Raw genomic sequence first — 22912 nt, forward strand, 5'->3', positions numbered from 1 at the left:
TTAGAAGATAAAGACAAAGAGAAGCCAATAATGCTACATCAAAGAACAAATTTTTGTATATTTCTTGCGTTTAAAAATGAATGTTCTTATCATATCTGTACCATCAATGTATACATTTACAGAAACTACTGAGAAGGCACCTGTCAAGTTTGTACATCCTATTTTATAGGTTGGTAAGTTAGCAGATGCTGTACTACGGGCTAGAAAGGAGTTGTAAAACTTCTCTCTCTGAGCTTTCCCCTGCCACCCACTCTGGGCCTTGACTTCTCTAATCCTCCACCCTTCCTCTACCCTCAGCTGGTTTAAAGAGAGAAAAATTTGAGGTGGAGTTAAAGTGTCCTTGTTGCCTAGGTGGAATCAAAGGCAATTCCCACCCATCAGAGTATGTTTGAGAATTTTGAAAACAGGAAGGACTTAAAACTTTTGTGGCTTTTGGGGCATATAAACCTTGGGCATTATACTCTGGGAGCTCACTCATGGAAACTGTGCATATATTCAATGAATCAGCCCTAAAACAGGTTCACAGTGAGTAAAGGAAGTCAGTATGACCTTATGGACCTTTTTAACTTTCTGTTGTTGATGCTTCTATGTAAGAATGTACAGTAGAGCTAGATATGTTACAGGATGGCACTTCCTTGCCCCATAGAGGCAGGAACAAGGTACACTCAACAGGGAAAAGCTGTGTGTAGAGAACTACTAGTGGGACATGAAAATTACTCCCTGCCTTGTATCCCTGTCCTCTCTGAAGTGACCTAACAGAAATAGTATGGTGTCTTAGAAAGACATAAAAAAACCCACAGCCTTGAAGGATTTAAAGGCAGAAATGGTAGTAACAGATGCAATAGCTCAATTATAACAGCTTCATGTAGTCAGTGAAAAACTAATAGCAACTAATAGCATATGGAGGTTCATGGTAAATCCAAACACCAATTGAATTCAGTTATTGTTCCCATAGCCTCAGCAGTTAAAGCAATCGTGAGCTATCAAATTCATTACTCAGATTGATAGCACTTAGTGTAGGGTGTCATTCATTGCCAACACCTATTTTACAATATCACTAGCACCAAAGGATCCCAATTAGATCTCTTTAATGTGATAAGTTCTCCCAAGTATGGGGAAAGTCCTTCCCCAGAGTTATGTAAACTTCCCTGCCAATTGCCACTAGTGAATAAATCAGGATTTATCCCAAATGCATCAATTCTCTAATTTTCAAAGCTCTCATTGCATGCATAATGTTATCAAAGCAGAATGCTCATCCTCAGTGCCCTGACACCTCCAGCAGGTATAATTGCTAAACTCCGGAAACTTCCAAAGGACTGCTTACCAAGTAAAGTTTTCTGGAACTATGTGGGTGGATTTACAATGCTCAACCTCTCTTACAGTTGAGGAAAAACTGCTATCTTTTCAAACTCTGACACCAAAAGTAGGCCTAGCAGCTCAATGAGCTTTTCAAGAACTGAATACAGAATGTGTCTCTTGGGCATTCTCCTTGGTCCTTTATATGGGCTAACCCACAAATCACCACATTTGAATAAGGCCCAATTCATGACTTATCACTGGAAACTTTCCAGCAAAGAGATATGCACTCCATTTTGGGGTCCCCTAATCTTAAATTCTACTTTTGGTAGCCAATAACTTGACTACTTTAAGCCACTGGCAAAGAGGAGCTGCCTCCACCCAGAGATCCCTTGGGGTTTTGCTCTTATCTCCTTGAGAGGACTATTAGGCATAACCCTTTATAAAGCAGTTACTGTCTCTTTTTGAAGTGAAACATACAATCTACAGGCACCTGTGACTTTCTGGTCTGTTCCATTTGTGGGTGAGTCACTTCACTTCAGAATCAATGACTGATAGGGTGGGAAGGGCCCAACTAGACTAATAGTCAAAACGAAAGAGTACACTGAAGAATGCAGCCAGCATGGCCCCAGCAGCATCTCAGAACCCTGGCAGCAACAGAGGTAGGTAGCTAACTGAATGTCCCCTTTCTTCCACCTGAGGCTGAGCTGCTCCCTCAGGGGAGCCCTTGGTTCACTGTGGCCTCTGGTGTACCTCGGCTTGACTCACTCAGCGTTTGAATGAGCTGAATTGTCATCTCAATGGCAGCTCTGCAGGAAATGAGTATGGTTCATTCTGGTCAGCATGCATCATAGTCAATCTCATAGCTTTGGATGTAATCCTTGATGAACTTTGGTACATTTGCACTGACTCACAGGCTGTTCCCAGTGGGCTGGTTGTTTCATTTGTCAATTGCAAAACTACAGAATGGCGGGTTAAATATGGCCCTCTTTTGCAACAAGAAATGGAGAAATAATTCATAGACACTAATTCATATATACTAAGAAAAGCATCTGGTCACTCATATAGAAGCACAGTAAGACTTTCTTCTCTGATGAGACTAACTGGAATTAAGCAACTGATTAAGGCTATGCTAACCAGATTGTCACTCTTGATGCTACCATCCATCATTGTACCAGGCACAAAAACATACCCATGAGCATAGACCAGGTACTGAGCAAAGGACCTGTAGTGTTTCTGATAGAGAGACAATGCCTATAAGAGAAACTTGTGACTCCTGCGAGAACAGTTTGTCCTAAGGCGAGGGAGACCACATTACTTGGGGTGTTTTCCTAATCCATTGCTGCTGGAAGACCCAATACACTGAACTCTGGTCTCTCTCAGGGCTGCTAGTGGTATTTCACTTCTCTTAACAGGCTTTTAGGTTGATTAGCTGCTCCAGTTTGATCAGCTGACTCTGGGTCATTCTGTGGGGCAGACAAATGCCACTCAGTGGGTAGTATGGACAGAAAAGACAAGATGTACTGCTGGACATCATACACCCCCAAAAAAAGGATTGAATAAATTTTCAAACTAAGCTGGAAGTGCTAGGGCTCATCAGCCATCTGGAAAGCAACATTGCAAGCCCTGGGAACTTTTGCACAAAACTGATATAGGTACTTCCTGGGGTACTCCAATGAAGTAAGCAGTAGTTTCTTTCCAGAGGAAACATATCCCCCCCTAGCCTCCCAGGAAGAGTGCTTTTTGTGTAAAATCAAGCATTTCTTTCCTTCTGACTAAAAACATGATGCTGCACACATTTGAGGTGGTCATAAGAGAGTTCTCAAGTGACCTGCGAGACCTTTTCAGAATGAGAGCATCCTTAGCTTATCAAAGAGCTTCCCTGAGGGGTGACTGACACAACATTAATCTTCAATCTGCAGAAAATTATCTGTATATTGAGAGTCTTCCAATTGGAAATATTGGTTTAAATCGATCCCTGCTTCTAGCCAAAGAGATCAATGATATCAACTTGTCCCTGGAAGATAATCAGATCAGTTTCAGCTCACTGGACAAGGTTGTTTCAGACTGTAGAACTTCCCAATGTTTTCTGCTTGTAGGCCAAAGCAGAGTGTGTGAAAATGCTAATATAACCTGCTGGAATGGATTAATGCCTTGAGCAAAGTGAAACGATCAGTATAGAAACTGATAGTTTATGGGATTAGTTTAACTGGTTAGGAGTGGGATCCCAAGGGTCATCATTGAGATCACTACTGCTGTTGCGAGTTCAGTTGATAATAGCCTCAATTAAATTCTACATAACAAAAATTAAAAGGATGTGTTACAGTTATTGTCAATCAGATTAAATAAGGTGGCTGTTGGAGTTGCAGACTCATGGAAAATTCATCAGAAGCTAGAAAGGTTAGAAATGAGGGAGCAGGTATTTTTGGGAGGTATCTTTTCACAGGGTCCTATTTCTTTGTATGTCTTATGAGTAGAATGCTAATTTCCTTTTGCCTAAAAAAAAGCCATGCTATTGATAGTTTGACCCTCTGGGGCAAAAGACAGGCATATTTCCTGTTTAGCATAGCAAAGGCAACATTTCTCTTTAGAGAAAAAAGCAAACATACTTATTGCCCATTATAAAATATTAGGGTTGTCATAGCTTAGAGTTCCTCCCCTGTAATGCACCCTACACACATACAGGTGTCACTTGACCCTTGTGCTGCTGTCTGGAAGTTGTCACTCAGGAAACCAGAAGAAAAAGGCAGTTACACCTGAATACTACTATTGCTTTGAGTAATAAACTGTGGTTTATCTCTGATGAGTAATCTCATGTCTTCTATCTTCATCTATGAAACTGTGTCAGGCTAACTTGTTAACTTCCACTCAGGATAAAATCTCAAACCATTGACAGTCCTTGACAATATGTTCCAGTGAATTCAACTGTTAGGCATTTTATAAGACATTTTTATTAGTGTATATTTATAATGCATAATAAATACATTCTTCATGGGGAATTGGTATATATACATATTGCATCTTGATCTTTTTTACTTAGTTTAACAAATATGTTAGGCTTATCCCTATGTTTGGAAGGAATCATCAATTTTATATGATAAAATGCAATTTGATTTTCCAGTTAAAAGGAAAGATGGAAGAAGACCCAAGAGTCACCTCTCTAAATTAGAATGTAATGTAAGAAAATAAGGTTTTCTGTATTGAATGTATTATTCTGGAAAGATTTACTGTCAAAAATGAGCAAATTTTCAGAAAAGTGGGGTGGGTAAGAAAAAATAAGGGTGAAACAGAGAGTAGTTCTTAAAGGCCAAGGTCACGTTGATGTTCTGCACAGTGTAAGTGACATTATCTAGCAGAACATATAGTGTGCCAAAAGTGATACAAATGAGATGTCTACTTCATTCAACAATGAACAACTTGAGGCCTTCTGCAGCAGAGAAAAGAAATCATCAGGGTAAGACAGGAAAAGGCAGTTGTCAGTTTCCTGATGTTTCTGTCTCTTGGAGGAAGCATCTTGAACCTTATTTCCCCTTTCTATGCTACAACAGCCACACTGGCTTTCTTTGGTTTCCTCAAACACAATTTATGAGCTATTTCTTCTGTCTGGAATGTTCTTTCCCATGACCTTTGCCAGACACACTCTGTCTGGATGTGTTTAGTCCATTCAACAAGCATTTAGTGAGTGACTGTATGTGTCAGGTTTTGCTCTGTATTTTAAATATAAAGTAAAATATGAGCCAGGGATTTAGCTCAGTGGTTCTGCCACCTGCCTCAAAAGTGCAAGGTCCCGAGTTTGATCCCCAGTACCAATAAATAAATAAATAAATAAATAAAAGTAAAATAAAACTAATCAAATAAAAATAATCCATGTATTAATAAAAATCCCTGCTCTCATAGAATTTATGAGGTAGTGGAGTGTGGGAGAATAGACTATAAATAAACAAAACAAATGGTGTTTCATGTGACATGGTTGCTATAAGCAACCAGTAAGGTGACAAGAGATAGAGTGAGCAATGGTAAAGGAGAAATAGAGTAGGATGCAGGGAAAATCTCACAAATAAGATTTGAACCAATATCACATAGGAGAAGAGCAGGTGGGTGATGTAGATATCCAGAGGAGGCAGATGGAATCAGAATTACAAAAGCCCTAGAGTGGAAGTGTACAATGACATATTCAAGGACCAGCAAAGAGACCAGTATGGTAGGAGTAGTGTGAAAGAAGGGTAGTGGAGAAGGAGCAAAAGCTATAAAAGTACTAAAATTGAATGATGTTGACCATTATAGTCCTTGTAGTATCCTGAGCTGTTGGTCTAAATGATGGGAAGAAGAGTTTCTATATGCAGACCAAATAGAATGATGAATGATTGGGTTGACAAGGGAGAGTAGGGAAATGTCAGAGACACAGGAGAGACAGGAGAGCAGAGCTGATCCCATACTTTAAGGTAAGTCAGGGATGAATACAGTGCTGAAGTGGAAGAATTGCATTATATAGGAGCACAGAAAGTTCATTCTTCAAAGTAACAAAGAGAAAAGGCAGCATAAGTGGATAGATTTGGTAACAGAGCTTCAGGAATATGTCCTTTTCATTGGTTCTATTTTTTCACTGGAATAGGAATGGTGGCATCAGCAGAGGTAAGGGAAAAAAGACAGTGGAGCTTTGAAAGTAGGTATGAAATAGTAGGGATAATATGGACTAGAAAAGTGTAATGATTGCTACCAGTGTCAAGAGTCCTCTGGAGATCCATGATCATGAATTTCCAATGGGGCTCATCAAGGTGGTGCATTTTTCTGCAGGCTAAATCCACTGTCAGTACTGGTGTGAAGTAAGCTAGTATCTGCTCAGGCTTCAACCTAAATATTATCTTTTTGGAAAAGTCTCTCTTCCCCAGTCAAAAGTGTCCACTTAAGTTGTACAATATGATCAGCTGACAGAGGAAGAGAAAGCTAGGGCCTGGTTTACACAATGGTTCTGCACAATATGCAGGTACCACCTCCAAATGGACAGCTGCAGCATTACAGCCTCTTTCCGGGACATCCCTGAAGGACAATAATGAAGGGAAATCTTTACAGTGGACAGAAGTTTGGGGAGTGCATATGGTAGTATATTTTGCCTGGAAGGAAAAATGCCAGACATGTGACTGCATACTGATTCATGGGCTGTAGCAAATGGTCTGGCTAGATGGTCAGAAACTTGGAAGGAACATGACTGGAAATTTGGTGACAAAGGTATCTGAGGAAGAGCTATGTGGATAGACTTCTCCATATGGGCAAGGGATGTAAAAATATATGTATCCCACATAAATACTCACCAAAAAGTGACCTCATCAGAAGAGGATGTTAACAATCAAATGAATAAGATGACCTGTTCTGTAGATAGCAGTCAAACTCTTTCTTTGGTCATGCCCTCATTGCTCAATGGGTTCATGAACAAAGTGGTCATGGTGGCAGGGATGGAGGTTATGCATGGGGTCAGAAACTTGGGCTCCAACTCACCAAGGATGATCTGTGTGCATCCACTGCTGAATGACCAATATACCAGCAGCAGAGACCAATACTGAGAGCTCAGTGTGGTATCAATCCCTGGGGTGATCAGCCTGCAACCTGTTGCAGGTTGATTATATTGGACTACTTCCATCAAGGAAAGTACTGGACTTTGTCCTTACTGGCATAGACACTTATTCTGGATGTGGATTTGCCTTCCCAGAACATAATGTTTCTGACAAAACTACCATGAGTGAACTTAAAGAATGCCTTATCCCAGTTGTAGAATTCCAAACAGCATTGCCTCTGACAAAGGAACACATTGTACAGCCAAAAAGTGTGCCAATGGGCTCATGCTTATGGAATTCATTGTTCTTACCATGTTCCTCACCATCCAGAAGGAGCTGGATTGATAGAAAGCTGAAACAGTCTTTTGAAGACATAATTAGAGTGCCAGCAAGGAGGTAGTAGCTTGTAGGACTGGGGCAAGATTTTTCAAAAGGCTGTATATGCTTTGAATCAGCATCCACTATATGGTACTGTGTCTCCCATAGCCAAGATTCACAGGTCCAGAAATCGAGGGGTGCGAGTGGGAATGGTACCACTCAACATTACCACTAGTGATCCACTAGCCAAACTTTGGTTCTTGCTCCCATGACCTTATGCTGTGCTGGCCTAGAAGTCATAGTTCCAGAGGAAGTAAAGCTTTATAGGAAGCACAACAATGATACCACTGAACTGCAAACTAAGATTTCTCCCTGGTCCTTGTGGTCTTCTCATGCCTCTGAGTAAACAAACTAAAAAGGGTCCACCCCCAGCACAGAGGAGCAGAGCTGCCCCCAGTGCAGAGGAGGTGGACCTTTGAAGCCACCGTAACACCACTCCAGCATGGAAGAGGTGAGCTACACGGGCACCAGCAACACACGTCCCACTGCCCATGTTAATGAGAAGACACATAAACAAGTCTCAAAACCAGACCTCCAGATCACATAAAGCAACCCCAAAGGGAAACAAGATGGAACAATCTGACACTCAACCGCCTGGACTCCCTGAACTGGCAACAAAAGAGGATATCAAAAAAATGAAATCAGAAATAATTTCTCAGATAACAGCAGAGATTGTGCCCATAGTGCAAGACATGATTGATAAATCTAGAGAGAACACAGATAAAAAAATAGAGGAGCTGAGGAATATGATGGAATCACAACATAGACAAATGGAATCCATAAAACAGATACAAACAGATTTCTAGGAGATTAAAACTCCATTGGAAGTTTATGCAGCAGAATGAGCCAATGTGAGGACAGAATTTCAGATATAGAAGATAAGATTGCAATTAGTGACCAGGAAAAGAAAAAATTCTTTAAAATAGTAATGGGCCACGAGAAATCAATCCAGCACCTGCTAGAAGATTCAAAGAAGGATAACATAAGACTGATCAGAGTCAATGAAGAAACAGGAGAGAGTTCAGATGACATAAAAAAATTGTTCACAGAAAACTTCCCAAGTACAGGAAAAGAACTTGACATACAGATAAGTGAGGTATATAGGACTCCAACTAGGCTTGATTAAAAAAAAAAAAACTACACATAGGCATACAATAGTTAAGATCCCAGAAACCCAACACAAGAACAAAAATACTACAAGTAGTTAGAGAAAAAAAACAGAAACAAATCACATACAAAGGAAAGCCCATCAGAATTACAGCAGACTTCTCAATGCAAACCCTCAAGGCAAGAAGAGCTTGGAGTGAAGTATTCAAAGTCCTAAAAGAAAACAGCCTCCAACCCAGATTGATGTACCCTGAAAAACTATCTTTCAAAATTGATGAAGAACTAAGACACAGTCCTGACAAAGAGCACCTTAGGAACTCCATGAATACCAAACCAGCACTCCAAAAAATTTTAGACAATATCCTAGGAAGAGATAATGAGGATCACAACCCCAGGAGGCCAGCAGAATGAATCTATTTGGCACAACAAGAAACTAAATGCAAAGTGGGAGAATCCAACAAAAAGAACAAGTCATGACAATAATAAGTCAATACATATCAGTTATAACCATCAATGTCAATGGTCTCAATTCACCAATCAAAAAATTAGACTGGCAGAATGGGTTAAGAAGCAAGATCCAACAATATGCTGCATATAAGAAACACACTTAATTCAAAAAGAAACTCATAGACTGAAAGTTAAAGGGTGGAGAACAATACTCCATAGGATAGGAACTTGAAAAACAACAGGAGAAGCTATCCTCTCTGCAGATCAAGTGGATTTCAAACCAACCCACACTGATTAAGAGAGACAAAGAAGGACACTACATCCTTGTAATGGGAACAATCCAAGAGGAAGTGATGACAATCATAAACATATATGCACCAAACACTAGTGCACCCAACTATATAAAGCAACTACTAACAGACATGTGAAATCAAATAAGCACTAATGTAATAATAGTGGGGGACCTCAATGCCTCACTATCACAAATAGATCAAGTAGATAAAAAATAAGTAACAAAATACTAGAACTCAATCAAACTCTTGAACAAATGAATTTAAGATGTTTACAGAGTGTTCCAGCCTATAAAATCAGAATACACATTCTTTTCATCTGCACACATATTTGCTCATAGAACATGTTTCAGTAAGTGCAAAGGAACTGAAGTTATCCCCTGGATATATATTTTTTTAAGTTCTTTTACTGGTACATTTTAGGTATACAATCTGTTTACATTTATCATTGGGTGTTTGTACCTGTACATGATATATCTTGGTTCTTATTTTTTCCCCATTACCCGTGCACCCTTTCCCCCCTCCACCGTTCCCTATTTACATAGACATCATTTCCATTTTTTTCTTTTCTCATAGTTTTTCCTTTCCCTCTTTTCTTTCCCTTTCCCTTCCCTTCACCCCTTCATCTTTGGACCTTTTTTCCTATTTCAAATTATCAATTCCCCCTTGTATATTATCAGACCATAGTGTGATGAAATTGGAGATCAACAGCAAAAGAAAACACAAGAATTTCATAAACACATGGAAATTGAACAACACACTTCTGAATAACCAATGGGTCACAGAGGAAATTAAAGAAGAAATCAGACAATTCCTACAATTAAATGACAATGAAAATACAACATATCAGAATCTATGGGACACAATGAAGGCAGTCTTACAAGGGAAATTCATAGCAGTGACTAGTCACATTAGGAAAACAGAGTGAGCTCAATTAAACAACTAATGATGAACCTCAAGCTTCTAGAAAAAGAAGAGCAGGACAAACCCAAAGCTCAAACAAGGGAAGAAATTATAAAGATCAGAGCAGAAATCAATGCAATGGAGACTAAAAGAATAATACAAAAAAATCAAGGAATCCAAGAGTTGGTTCTTCAAAAGAATAAAAAAAAATGACACATCCTTAGCCAATCTTATCAGAAAAAGGAAAGAAAAGGCCCAAATCCATGCAATTAGGAATGAAAAGGGTGAAATTGCAACAGACACAGAAGAAATCCAGAGGATTATCAATACCTACTTCCAGAACCTATATGCCAATAAGATGGAAAACACAGAAGAAATGGACAGATTCCTAGATACATATGAATTGCCAAAGTTGAATGAAGAAGACCTAAAAATTCTAAACAATCCAATATCAATCAATGACATTGAAAACGTAATTAAAAACTTTCCAACTAAGAAAAGCCCAGGTCCTGATGGCTTCACTGCTGTATTCCACAAGACATTAAGAGATGAACTACTGCCACTACTGTTTAAACTCTTCAGTGAAACTGAAAGGGAAGCAATACTCCCGAATTCATTCCTGGAAGCAAGCATCACCTTGATCCCCAAAGCAGGAAAAGACCCACCTGAGAAAGAGAACTATAGGCCAATCTCATTAATGAACATGGATGCAAAAATCCTTAATAAGATGCTGGCAAATAGAATACAGAAGATGATCAAGAAGATCATACACCCTGACCAAGTGAAATTCATCCCATTGATGGGGGGATGGTTCAACATATGCAAATCAATAAATGTAATACATTACATTAAGAGAGCCAAGGACAAAAGCCATATGATCATCTCAATAGATGCAGAAAAAGCATTTGACAAAATCAATGCACAATTATGATAAAAACCCTACAAAAAATTGGAATAGATGGTCTCTACCTCAATCTGATAAAAGCCATCTATGAAAAACCAACAGCCAATATCATACTAAATGGTCAATAACTGAAATCCTTCACACTAAAATCAGGAACAAGGCAAGAATGTCCACTATCACCACTCCTGTTCAATATAGTTTTGGAAACATTAGCCACAGCAATTAGACAAGAGAAAGAAATAAAAGGAATAAAGATAGGAAATAAAGAATTCAAATTGTCATTATTTGCAGATGACATGACACTCTATATAGAAGACCCCAAAAACTCCACCAAAAGTCTTCTAGACTTAATAACCAAATTCAGTCAAGTAGCTGGATACAAAATCAACGCACAAAAATCAATAGCTTTCCTCTACACCAATGACAGACTCACTGAGAGAGAAATAGGGCAAATAATTCCTTTCAAAATAGCATCCAAAAAAGTGAAATACCTAGGAATCAACCTAACAAAAGAAATCAAAGACCTCTTCTCTGAAAACTACAGAACTCTGAAAAGAGAGATTGAAGAGGATATCAGAAAATGAAAAGACAATCTATGGTCCTGGGTAGGAAGAATCAACATAGTGAAAATGGCCATACTTCCAAAACTGCTATATAGATTCAATACAATCCCAACTGAAATCCCAGCAGCATACTTCACGGACCTTGAGAAAACAATCCAAAAATTCATTTGGAACAGGAAGAGATCTGGAATAGCAAAAGCAATTCTAGGCAACAGAGACATGGCAGGAGGTATCACAACCTTCAACTTGAAGCTATACCGCAAAGCTACTGTGATAAAAACAGCATGGTACTGGCAACGAAACAGACCTAAGGACCAGTGGAACAGATTAGAAGATGCAGAAATAGCTCCAGACACACTCAGCTACCTCATCTCAACAAAGGAGCCAAACACCCTCACTGGAGGAAAGATAGCCTCTTTAAGAAATGGTGCTGGAAAAATTGGGTTTCAACTTGCCAAAGATTAAAATTAGACCTATATCTTTCACCATGCTAAACTGAAATTGAAATGGATTAATGATCTAAATATTAAAACAGAAACGCTGAACCGATTGGAACAGACGTTAGGTAGAACTGTTGAAGACATGGTATAGGAAAAGGTGTTATGAACAAAACCTCAGTTCCATATGAACTAGCACAAACAATCAACATGTGGTATCTCTTCTTATTAAAAAGCTTCTGCACAGCAAGAGAAACCATCAACAATGTGAAGAGACAACCCACATTGTGGGAAAAAATTTTCACCTGCTGTTCCTCAGCCTAATGTCTACTATCTAGAATCTATAAAGTACTTTAAAAAATCAGACCTCCCAAATTTAAAGACCCAATCCAAAATGGTCATCTGAAAAGAACAAACATTTCTCAAAGAAGTAGAAATAGCAAATATACATACGAAAAATGTTCAACATCACTGGTCATTTGAGAGATGCAAATGAAAAAAACACTGAGATTCCACCTCATCCCAGAAAGAATGACTGCTAGCATTCATTCTAGGCAGGGCTGTGGTGAAAGTGGAACACTGCTCCACTGCTGGTGGGAGTGTAGACTGGTGCAACCACTGTGGAAATCAGTATGGAGATACCTCAGAGAACTAGGACTGGAAGTCCCATTTGACCCCACTATTCCCCTGCTGGGTTATCTTCCTCAAAGAATTAAAAGAGTCATACCACAGTGATATATGTGCACCCATGTTCAGCGCAGCATAATTTGTAATAGCTAAAACTTGAAAGCTGTCCAATTGCCAATCTGGAGACTGGGTAAGGAAAATGTACTTTTATAGGTATTTTTATATGTATGTTATATGTATATGTATTTTATATGTATTTATTTGCATTCTTATAAAATGAAGTACTACTCAGCCATAAAAAATGAGAAATTAGAGATATTTATAGCTAAATGGATGCACATTGAGGCAATACTCTTAAGTGAAATAAATAGGACACACATGTGTAAATATTGAATAGTTTTTCTAGTGTGAGAAACTGAAAGTGTAAGGAGTCAAAGGTATACTAGATAATGTGAAATTGGAAGAAAAGGGGCAAAGGTGAAGGGGAAGTTGGAGGGGTAGGGGAAAGAAAAAAAGGGAATGAAATTAATATGAGAAAATGAAAAAATGGAACCAAAGTCTTTGTAAATAGGGAGGGATGGCGGGGTTGAAGTGAGGGCGGGGGAATGGGAAATAAATAATAACCAGGAGAGATTATGTAAAGGTGCAAATTTCCAATGATGAATGCCATTATATTGTATACCTAAAATGCACCAATGAAATTAATTTAAAAGAACAAACTAAAAAGGCAGTTACAGTGTTCACAGTGGTGACTGACACAGAATATCAAGGGGGAAATTGGACTGCTATTCCACAGTGGAGGAAAGGAAGAATACCTTGGAGTGCAGGAGATACTTTAGGGCGCCTCCTAGTATTGCACTGTTTAAATTTGTCAATAGGAAACTACAATAACCCAACCCAGGCAGGATGACAAATTGCCCAGAACCTTCAGGAATGAAGGTACAGGTCATTTCACTAGGGAAAGAACCAAGACCTGCTGAACTGCTTGCTAAGGTCTAAGGAAATACAGAATGGGCAGAAGAAGGTTCTAAATACCAGCTATAAACCCATGATCAGCTACAGAAACAAGGATTGTAATTGTAATAGTTTTCTCCTATATGCTTCCTATGTAATATAATGTTGACAGACTTAATATTGGTTCTTAAATATTGTTAAACCTATGATAAAATGTTAAAGTTATGAAATGTTAGGGGTAAGTACCACCACCTCCCCCCTAAAAAAAACCTGGTCTTCTATTTTGGGGAGAGAATTAGGGCATTTCAGTTTGTACACAGCATACTTATTTTAGGTGTAATTACGAACTTGTCTTTGTATCTGGAGACAAAGGGGTAGATTGTGATAGTTAACTGATTGTGTCAATTTGAGTAAGAAACACCCAGCTAAATTGGATCAGCAGTTCTGAGCATGGCTGAGGAGATTTACTGAAGACAGAAGATCATCCCTGTGTAGGCTTGTCACCTGAATCTTATAAAAGGGAAACAAAGAAAGCTCATTTCTGTTTCTTAAGAGGAGCTCCTCTTCATCCTCACCATCGACACCATCTCCTGGCTTCCAGCATAGACCCTTCAGCCTCCTGATGTGGGCTCACATTGGACACTACAGTGAGCTCCAGGCCTTTGACTTGATCCTTTGGATCCCAGGGCATAGATCCCTTTTGCACTCTTCCACACCTGACTCTTTGGGTGGTCATTGTAAGCCAATTTTGTAAATTCTTACATATTTGTGTATCTTGCATTAAATCTGTTTCTCCAGTAAGCATGGACTGATACAGCAGCATAAGTGGATAGATTTGGTAATACAGCAATATTTTCTTTCCATTGCTTCAATTTTTTCAATGGAATAAGAAGGGAGGGGCTCAGCAGAAGATGAGGGTAAAAAGACAGTGGGCCTTTGAAGAAATCGTCGATATGAAGCAGACTAGAAAAATGTACATTGGATTGCTAAAATGTAATTGGATTGCTAGCAGTTTCGAGAGTCCTCTGGAGGCCCATGATCATGAATTTCAGATAAGACTCATCATGTTTGTGGATTTTTCTGCAGGCTAAATCCTCTGTCAGTACAGGTGTAATGTAAGCTAGTAACTGTTCATGCATCAACCTAAATATTATCTCTTTGGAAAAATCTCTCTTCTCTCTTTGGAAAAATCTCACTCTACAGTGTCTACTCAGTAACACCAGCCCACTTTAATTCTCTGCATAGCACAAGTTGAGTATAAGTTTTTGTTATTTCTTTGGTTTCCTGAATGTTAACCATTTCTCACATGGAAATGTGAGAGCAGACATGTTTCTACCTTACTGCAAAGCTTTAAGACATTACTTGGAGTATATATAGGGTACTCAACAGATAGTAATAAGTGGTCACTCCCTTACAATTAGGTAAGTGTAAAAGGAATTTCACTTGTTTCCTGAATCATAAATTTGGTCTGGCAGATACTGAACCCATGAACCTCTTTGTTCTCCTGCTCATATGTAGCCTTTTATATGCTAGAAAGAAAAAGCAATGTCTTGGAAACACAGGTCAGTGTTTACTTTCTCCCTTAATAAGTGAGTTTTCACCCTGGGAAAGAGAGGAGAGGATAAAGGTTGGCCACGGAGTTGATGGGAATGAACCAAGCTTCAGTGAGAGCAGTGGTAAGACAGGGATCTATCCTGTTATGAAGATAAAAAGATACTATTAACAGGAGACCCACGGCCTCATCAAGAGGTGGTAAATGTTTTAAAACGTATTAGGAAGAACTTAAATGCACTTTTTACTTTTTTTTACTTTCACTTATTTTTGGGGGTATGAGAAAGGAAGTGGTTTTGTATTTCAGCATTAACAGTATTGTGAAATGTATCAGGAGAAAACTAATCCTGACAGAAAATGAATTCTAATAGAGCTGGCCAATGACAGGACAGAATTGCTCAGAATAGTGGCCTCCCTGGTCCTGTTATCCAAACAGGAGTTGGATTAAATGATCATTTATCTTGTGTACAGCTTATATAAATGTCAGCTTCATGGGTTGACCTGTGCATTTACATTAACATATTGTATGAGAGGCTGAGGTAGGAGGATCACAAGCTTGAGCCTGGAGTGGGCAACTTAAAGATTTAGTGAGGATCTGTGTCAAAAAATTAAAAACGAGGCCAAGGGGATTTTGCTCAATGGTGCCACTGCCTGCCTCTCAAGTGAAAGGTCCTGAGTTTGATGCCTAGTACTCTCCTCTCAAAATTAAAAAATTTAAAAAGGCTGGAGATGTAGCCTGCTCTGAAAGCCCTGGGTTCAATCCTTTTTACTGGAATCCTGCCTCACCCCAAATCCCACAGCACATTGTAAAAACAACTGAAAAACTAATTTCCACTATTATGTTTGTGCATAAATGGTAGCATCACTACTATTTACCATTATAAAATAATATATTTTAAAGGCAAATAATGGTTGTGTATCCATGTGTGTGTCCATATGCATTTGTTACCACACTTAATGAGCCGAGGAGGGCCAGGTTACCAGGTTCCATGTTATCTTTGCTTTTCTGCTACTTAAAAAAAAAATGATTACATTAGCATCAATGCTAGCAAATAGGCAAAGAACACAGCAGACACATTGGCAAAGGTGATTCAGCTGTAATGCTTATATTTGTTGGGGAAATGTGAATTTTTTTCTAAGATAGTATCTTTATTTTTTCCATTTCCCTGTTTTCAATTCATCCTCACTTTTTGATGTTGAGTATCAAACATTCTTCAGGCCTGCACCAATGAAATCTATTCTCAACATGGGGATCAGAGTGCTGTTTTAAACATGCAAATCTTTTTTTTTTTTTTTTTTTTTTTTGGTACTGGGGATCGAACTTGGGTCCTTGTGCTTGCACAGCATAAACATGCAAATCTTATTAGGCCACTCCTTCCTTAAAAACCTGGCTTGTTGAGGGGCTATCACCTCTTAGAAGGCTTTCAGGGTCCTGCATATGTGACCCTCAAAGATGTCTCCAGCCACATCTGTGGCTCCCTTCCCTTTCTTACTCATGGTATCTCAGCAACAGTGAACTAATTTTACACCTTGAGCTATACCTTGATTATTTTGAAGGTCAGCTGTCTGCCAGTTCCATCATGTGTGTGCTTTGTATAATGAACTCCTTTAATTCTTTAAGTATCACAAGGCATTTTGCCAGTACTTCTGCCTTTCTGCTGTTAGGAGACCTCACATATGCACAGAAAACAATACTCATTTTTTCATTGTGATGTATTTACCCTTTTCATTGTCATTTTCTGCAACTACTGAAATGATCATGTGATTTTTGTCCTTGGTTCTCTTAATATAGTGTATTATATTTATTGATTTGTGTATGTTGAACCATCCCTGCATCCCTGGGGTGAATCCTACTTGGTCAGGGTGTATGACCTTCTTGATGATGTGCATTCTATTTACCGGTATCTTATTAAGGATTTTTGCATCTATGTTCATTAGTGAGATTGGCCTATAGTTCTCTTTTTCGGTTGGGTCTTTCTCTGCTTTGGGGATCAAGATGATGCTTGCTTCCAGGAATGAATTTGGAAGTATTGCTTCCCTTTCAATTTCACTGAAGAGTTTAAACAGTAGTGGCAGTAGTTCCTCTCTAAATGTTGTGTAGAATTCAGGACCCAGCCTTTTCTTAATTGGTAAATTTTTAATCATGTTTTCAATTTCATTGATATTGGCTTGTTTAGAAGTTTTAGGTCTTCTTCGTTCAACTTTGGTAATTCACACGGATCTAGGAATCTGTCCATTTCTTCTGTGTTTTCCATCTTATTGGTGTATAGGTTCTCAAAGTAGGTACTGATGATGCTCTGGATTTCTGCTGTATCCATTGTAGTAGAACTCAATCAAACTCTTGAACAAATGAATTTAATAGATGTTTACAGAATGTTCCACCCCACAAAATCAGAATACACATTCTTTGCAGCAGCACATGGGTCAATCTCCAAAATAGACCACATACTCACTCATAGAACATGTTTAATTAAGTGCAAAGGAACTGAAGTTATCCCCTGTATCTTGTCAGACCATAGTGTGATGAATTGGAGATCAATAGCAAAAGAAACCACAAGAATTTCATAAACACATGGAAATTGAACAACACACTTCTGAATAACCAATGGGTCACAGAGGAAATTAAAGAAGAAATCAGACAGTTCCTACAACTAAATGACAATGATAATACAACATATCAGAATCTATGGGACACAATGAAAGCAGTCTTATGAGGGAAATTCATAGCACTGAATACTCAACTTAGGAAAACAGAGCGAGCTCAATTAAAACAACCTGATGCTGAACCTCAAGCTTCTAGAAAAAGAAGAACAGGACAAACCCAAAGCCCACAGAAGGGAGGAAATTATAAATATCAGAGCAGAAATCAATGCAATGGAAACTAAGAGAATGATACAAAAAAGTCAATGAAGCCAAAAGTTGGTTCTTCAAAAGAATAAATAAAATTGACAAACCCTTAGTCAACCTTATCAGAAAAAGGCAAGAAAAGGCCCAAATCCATGCAATTAGGAATGAAAAGGGTGAAATTTTCCTTGTCATTTCAAATCTTGTTGAGAGCAGAGACTTGGTCTGTCTTGTTCCTTATTGTAGCCTAAATGCATTTCAAAGAGCTAGGCTTGTGGTAAATATTCAGAAAATCTTTGTTAAATATATTTTTTGCTTATTGTAATAGATTTAAAGTTAATGTATTTCAGGGCTGGGGATTTAGCTCAGTGGTTCTGCTGCCTGCTTCAAAAGCACAAGGTCCCAAGTTTGATCCCCAGTACCAAAAAAATAAAAAATAAAAAAATAAAATAAAATAAAATTAAATTAAATTAATGTATTTCAGATCTATATGTGTATATGCAAATAATGGAGACATACAGTCACAAGGAATTTTCATTTTATTTTTGTCAGGATGATTTAAATGTTCATAAAACTTTCCAGTCATGGCTTCCTTATGTTAATGGCCTTAATTAGGTATCTGTATGAGATCTTCTGTAAAACTTGTGAGAAGTCTCTTAAGACTGGTTGATAAATCAAATGAACCTATGATTAAAAGACAAACACAATATTACCAACCCGGACTGGGTTTAGACAATGTGAAACACTATTCTCATAAATGTTATTTTCTACTCTTTCCTTGTGCAGACATAGGAGGCTTGGCTGCTCTTGCTTGTGTGGTGACACAGGATATCAGCTTCATTTTACAGTAGCTGAACACTGCAAACAGCCAGTGCCATGCACTCACTTGCTTCCTCTGAGCCAGTAACATGAGCAACCTCAGTGGAATCCACTGTGGTGGTTATAAGTGACACAGAAAACAAAAAGGGTTTTGCCTAACACTCTGGGAAAACGTGGATGATGTGATTTCTACATAGTTCTGCAATGATCACACCACATTGTTTCCCTGAAATGACAGCAGGTTTTAAAGAAGCATATGTGAAGCTAAACCTGAGGGTAGAAGTTCCTGGTGGAGAAGGGGAGGTAAAGTTTGCCGAAGCTATCTGCTTAATTTTCCTAATAATCTAACACCTGCCAGTGAGACTCACACTTGTATTCCCACATGGCTGAGAACTGTGGAACACCAATAATAACTTCTCTCTGGCCCCTCACCCTCATTACTAGGAGAGTGGCTTTCCAACTTACCTGTTTACTCTAAAGTGGTGAGGATATTACTATCTCTCAAAGACATCACAGCTGCCGGTAAGTCCTGTTTTCTGTGAGCCTACAGCATTCTTGGCACTCTGTTTAAAATAAGAAACTGATTAAATAGAAGGCCTCTGAGAGAGAAACCTTTCACCTGATAGTACTCATCATGGACATTCTATTATTCCCCAGATAGGCAGTCTCGATGAAGACTTTATTTCCTTTCATCTTTCATTTCCTTTTAACCAGCTATAAAATATACACTTTATGCCTATATCTCATGTAAACATTATTATAATTTAGGTTAATTACTGACTAGAGTCTAAGCATGTCTTTTAACTCAGAAATTTCTCTCAAATATCATTGGCTTGTTTTCAAAAGTCCTTACAGTCACGCTCTGTTGCAAGAGAGGGCAGAAGATGCAGGAAAGAGTTCAGTAAATTTGGAAACATTCCCTTGGAAGGCAAGGCACATACCTCTGAGTATTCTCTGCTAATAAGAATAGTAACTCTTAAGGAGCAATAATCTTCAGATTATGACTGTAGAACTCCCTTCATCTCTCCAAATGGTAAAGTAGGACATTTCTGAACAAATATTAGGTATTGTGCCTAGGTTCAACCTGGGCACATTGTTTGAAAACTGAGAAAAAATGTTGTGAACTCTGTTTTTTTTTTCAAGTTAAATAATTTTTAAAAAATATTAATAATAAAAATTTGTCTGATATAGTGAAACATTAACATTGGACACACCATGTAATAAATATTCACTATATGTATACATTGCATAGTTTTAATGATGTTAAACATATTTATCTCCACAAACATTTATCAGTTCTTTAGGGTGAAATATTTCAAAACTTTTTGCTATCTTTTTGAAATACACAGCATATTATTGCTATCTGTTGTGTGAACTGTGTTCTTAATATTAACTCTGGGAAGCAAGTTCTAAAGGTGAATGAGCAGTCTAGCAATACATATATTGCGATCAGATTGATTTTTATTGTGCGTTAAGATCCAATTTAAAAATCAGCTCAGAGGAGGTGAAAGCTTCAAATTATAACTTTGGGGGGACACATATCACAGTAAAAGGAAGTAACTAGTTGTAGTGAAAAAATATACAAGTGATTGGTATTGGTCTCATTATTCTATGAAAGAGTTTCACTGGTATCATAGAATCCCCCAATTGTATTTTCTTGACAGTTTTTACAAGGCTGATCCAAACATTGCAGGAAATATAATCGATGTTAATTATATAATCTATTTAAGGATTTCTCATGGGCCAAATCATCATCTGGGATTTTCATCACATTTTGTATTCCATCCAGTTTCATTGCCAATAATTTATTTTAATTCATCATTAAACTAGTGCATCAATATCTTCATTATTCTACAATTGGTGTATGTGATGCTGATTGTAAAAATAACTTAATGTTAAGAATTACTTTTGAAAGCATGTTAAAAAAATCTCACTAACTGAATAAAATAGTTTGTAAGATAAAATATTTTTCTGAAAGACCAATTGCTAGCTAAATTTTAGCCAAATTAAAGTTATAAATTAGGGGCCAGGGATTTAGCTCAGTGGTTCTGCCGCCTGCTTCGTGAGCATAAGGACCTGAGTTCAATTCCCAGTACCAAAAAAAAAAATTATAAATTAACTCATAGAAGGACAAAATGAAAATGTAGCTACATATATATCTAAAATATCTGGGGAATTCCAAAGTTCTAAATCTTGAAATGCAGTGTGGTGGGGTGAATGGATTAAAAACACAAAAACAAAACAATTAAAAAATATACAAAAAGCATAAGAGAATAGCAAAATCCCACATATACCTAAATCCATTGAGCTTCACGATTTTCTACCTTATTCCACTTTAGTTTATCTTTAGCTGGTTTATAGTATGCTTCAAGCGTGCGTGTGTGTGTGTGTGTGTGTGTGTGTGTGTGTGTGTATGAGAGAGAGAGAGAGAGAGAGGGAGAGAGAGAAATGAAAGGAATTAAAAATGCATCCTACAATTTTTTTCCTGCCTCCAAAAGGGAAGAAATTGTCGCTCTTGTAATTTCCTGCAATAATTTTCCCTATGTTTTAGCTTCCACATTATTTTTCATATTAAAGCTATATTAAAATATTTTTCTCTAAAGATACATCAGTTCTTGTATAGACCACTTTTAAAATGAACATTTTCCATTCATATAAATTTTCTTAGCTATGTTTAGTGCCTCGCTACTCCATTGAGACGCTGTCATAAAGTCTTTTATAATTTGTTTTCTACTTTTATCAAGGCCTAACTTGTGTAAAGTTGCAATGGTTTTTTGAGAGGTATGAAAAACACAGGCCCTTGGTCTATGATCTTAAACTAGACTATGATATTGACTTAAAATTTTTTAATTTTAAGTTTTATATTTAATAATTGGATAAAAATTTATTGAACTTGGTGGCTTATGTAACTCTAGACTTAATGAATTAATACATATTTCAAGAATGTGAAAGGGTTAAATATTTCCACTGAAGGTAAATTGTTTTATATATAGCAAATTTTAACATTTTATCTAACAAGTGTTAGATTTATTCTTACTGGATTAATACCACATCATTTTAGTTTTTAAAACTCTTTATTTTAAAATCAATAAATAGTAATTGTATATATTGGTACAATGTAATGTTTCACTACTTACACTGTACAATGATCAAACCAGGCTAATTAACTTATCTGTCAGTTTATATATTTATTTCTTTGTGGTGAGGATACTTAAAATTTGTTTTTAGCAAATTTTTGAAATCTACAATACATTATAATTAAGTATCGTCACAGGGCAGTGTAATAGATAACAAGAACTTATTCCTCCTAATTGAAACATTTACCCTTTGACCATAATCTCTCCTTTTCCCATTCCCTAACTCTCTGTATTAGTCTGCTTTTCTGTTATTGGACACAATACTCAATACCCACATCCTAAAGGAGAGGTTTATTTTGATTCACAGTTTGAGGGTTCTGCCCATGGTTAACTGACTCCAAGGCAGAAAGCTCCTGAACCTATGGCAACCAGGAAGTAGAGGGAAAAGGTAGAAGCCTAGGAGAAGAATACATCCTCCCTGGTCATTCTGCCAGTGACCTATCTCCAACCAGGCCCCATCTCCTAGCAGCACATTCAGCCATGAACTCATTAATGGATTAATCCACTGATGAGTAGAGTATCCCCATGATCCGGTTTCACTTCAAAAGCCCAACCTCTGAGTACCTGAGACTTTTGGGGGACACTTTAGATCCAAACCATAACACTGCCATTTAGTTTCTGGTAACCACCATTCTACTTTCTGCTAATATGAGTTCAGCACACGTGAGATCATGTAGTATTTGTCTTTCTGTCCCTGGCTCATTCTGTTGAGTGTAATACTTTCTCAATTCATCCATTTTGTGGCAAATGACAGAATTTCATTTTTAAGGTTGGAATAATATTTCATTGTGTGTGTGTGTGTGTGTGTGTGTGTGTGTGAGAGAGAGAGAGAGAGAGACAGAGAGAAAGGGAGGGAGGGAGAGAGAGGGATATTTTTATTCATTTATCCATTGATGAGCATATGAGCTGTTTCCATTACCTTGGCTGTTGTGAAGAGTGCTACTATGAATATGGGAGGGCAGACATTTCAACATATCTATTTTGGTTTCTTTGGTTATATACTCACAAGTGGGATTGCTAGATCATATAGTAATTCTATTTTAGATTTCTAAAAACCATACTGTTTTCTAAAAATCACTGTACTTACATTCCCAGCAAAGTGTATA

The 22912-nt window shown here is 37.7% G+C and overlaps 1 protein-coding gene across 3 annotated transcripts in view; it reads right to left on the reverse strand.

Moving 5' to 3' along the window:
- Tusc3 (tumor suppressor candidate 3) overlaps window positions 1-22912 on the reverse strand; it is a 297038-nt gene that overhangs the window by 26488 nt on the left and 247638 nt on the right. For 2 of the 3 annotated variants that reach the window (XR_015453460.1, XR_015453461.1), the window contains exon 10: window positions 19135-19232. The gene's annotated coding sequence lies outside the window, so the exon portion shown is untranslated. Of the gene's footprint in view, window positions 1-18362; window positions 18535-19134; window positions 19233-22912 lie in introns of those variants that run through there. The other variant, XR_015453459.1, reaches the window with a different exon arrangement.

Source organism: Heterocephalus glaber, unplaced genomic scaffold, assembly GCF_053883595.1.
Source record: "Heterocephalus glaber isolate CG9 unplaced genomic scaffold, H.glaber_assembly_v1.0 deba00001461, whole genome shotgun sequence".
In the NCBI taxonomy this organism is placed as follows: domain Eukaryota; kingdom Metazoa; phylum Chordata; class Mammalia; order Rodentia; family Bathyergidae; genus Heterocephalus; species Heterocephalus glaber.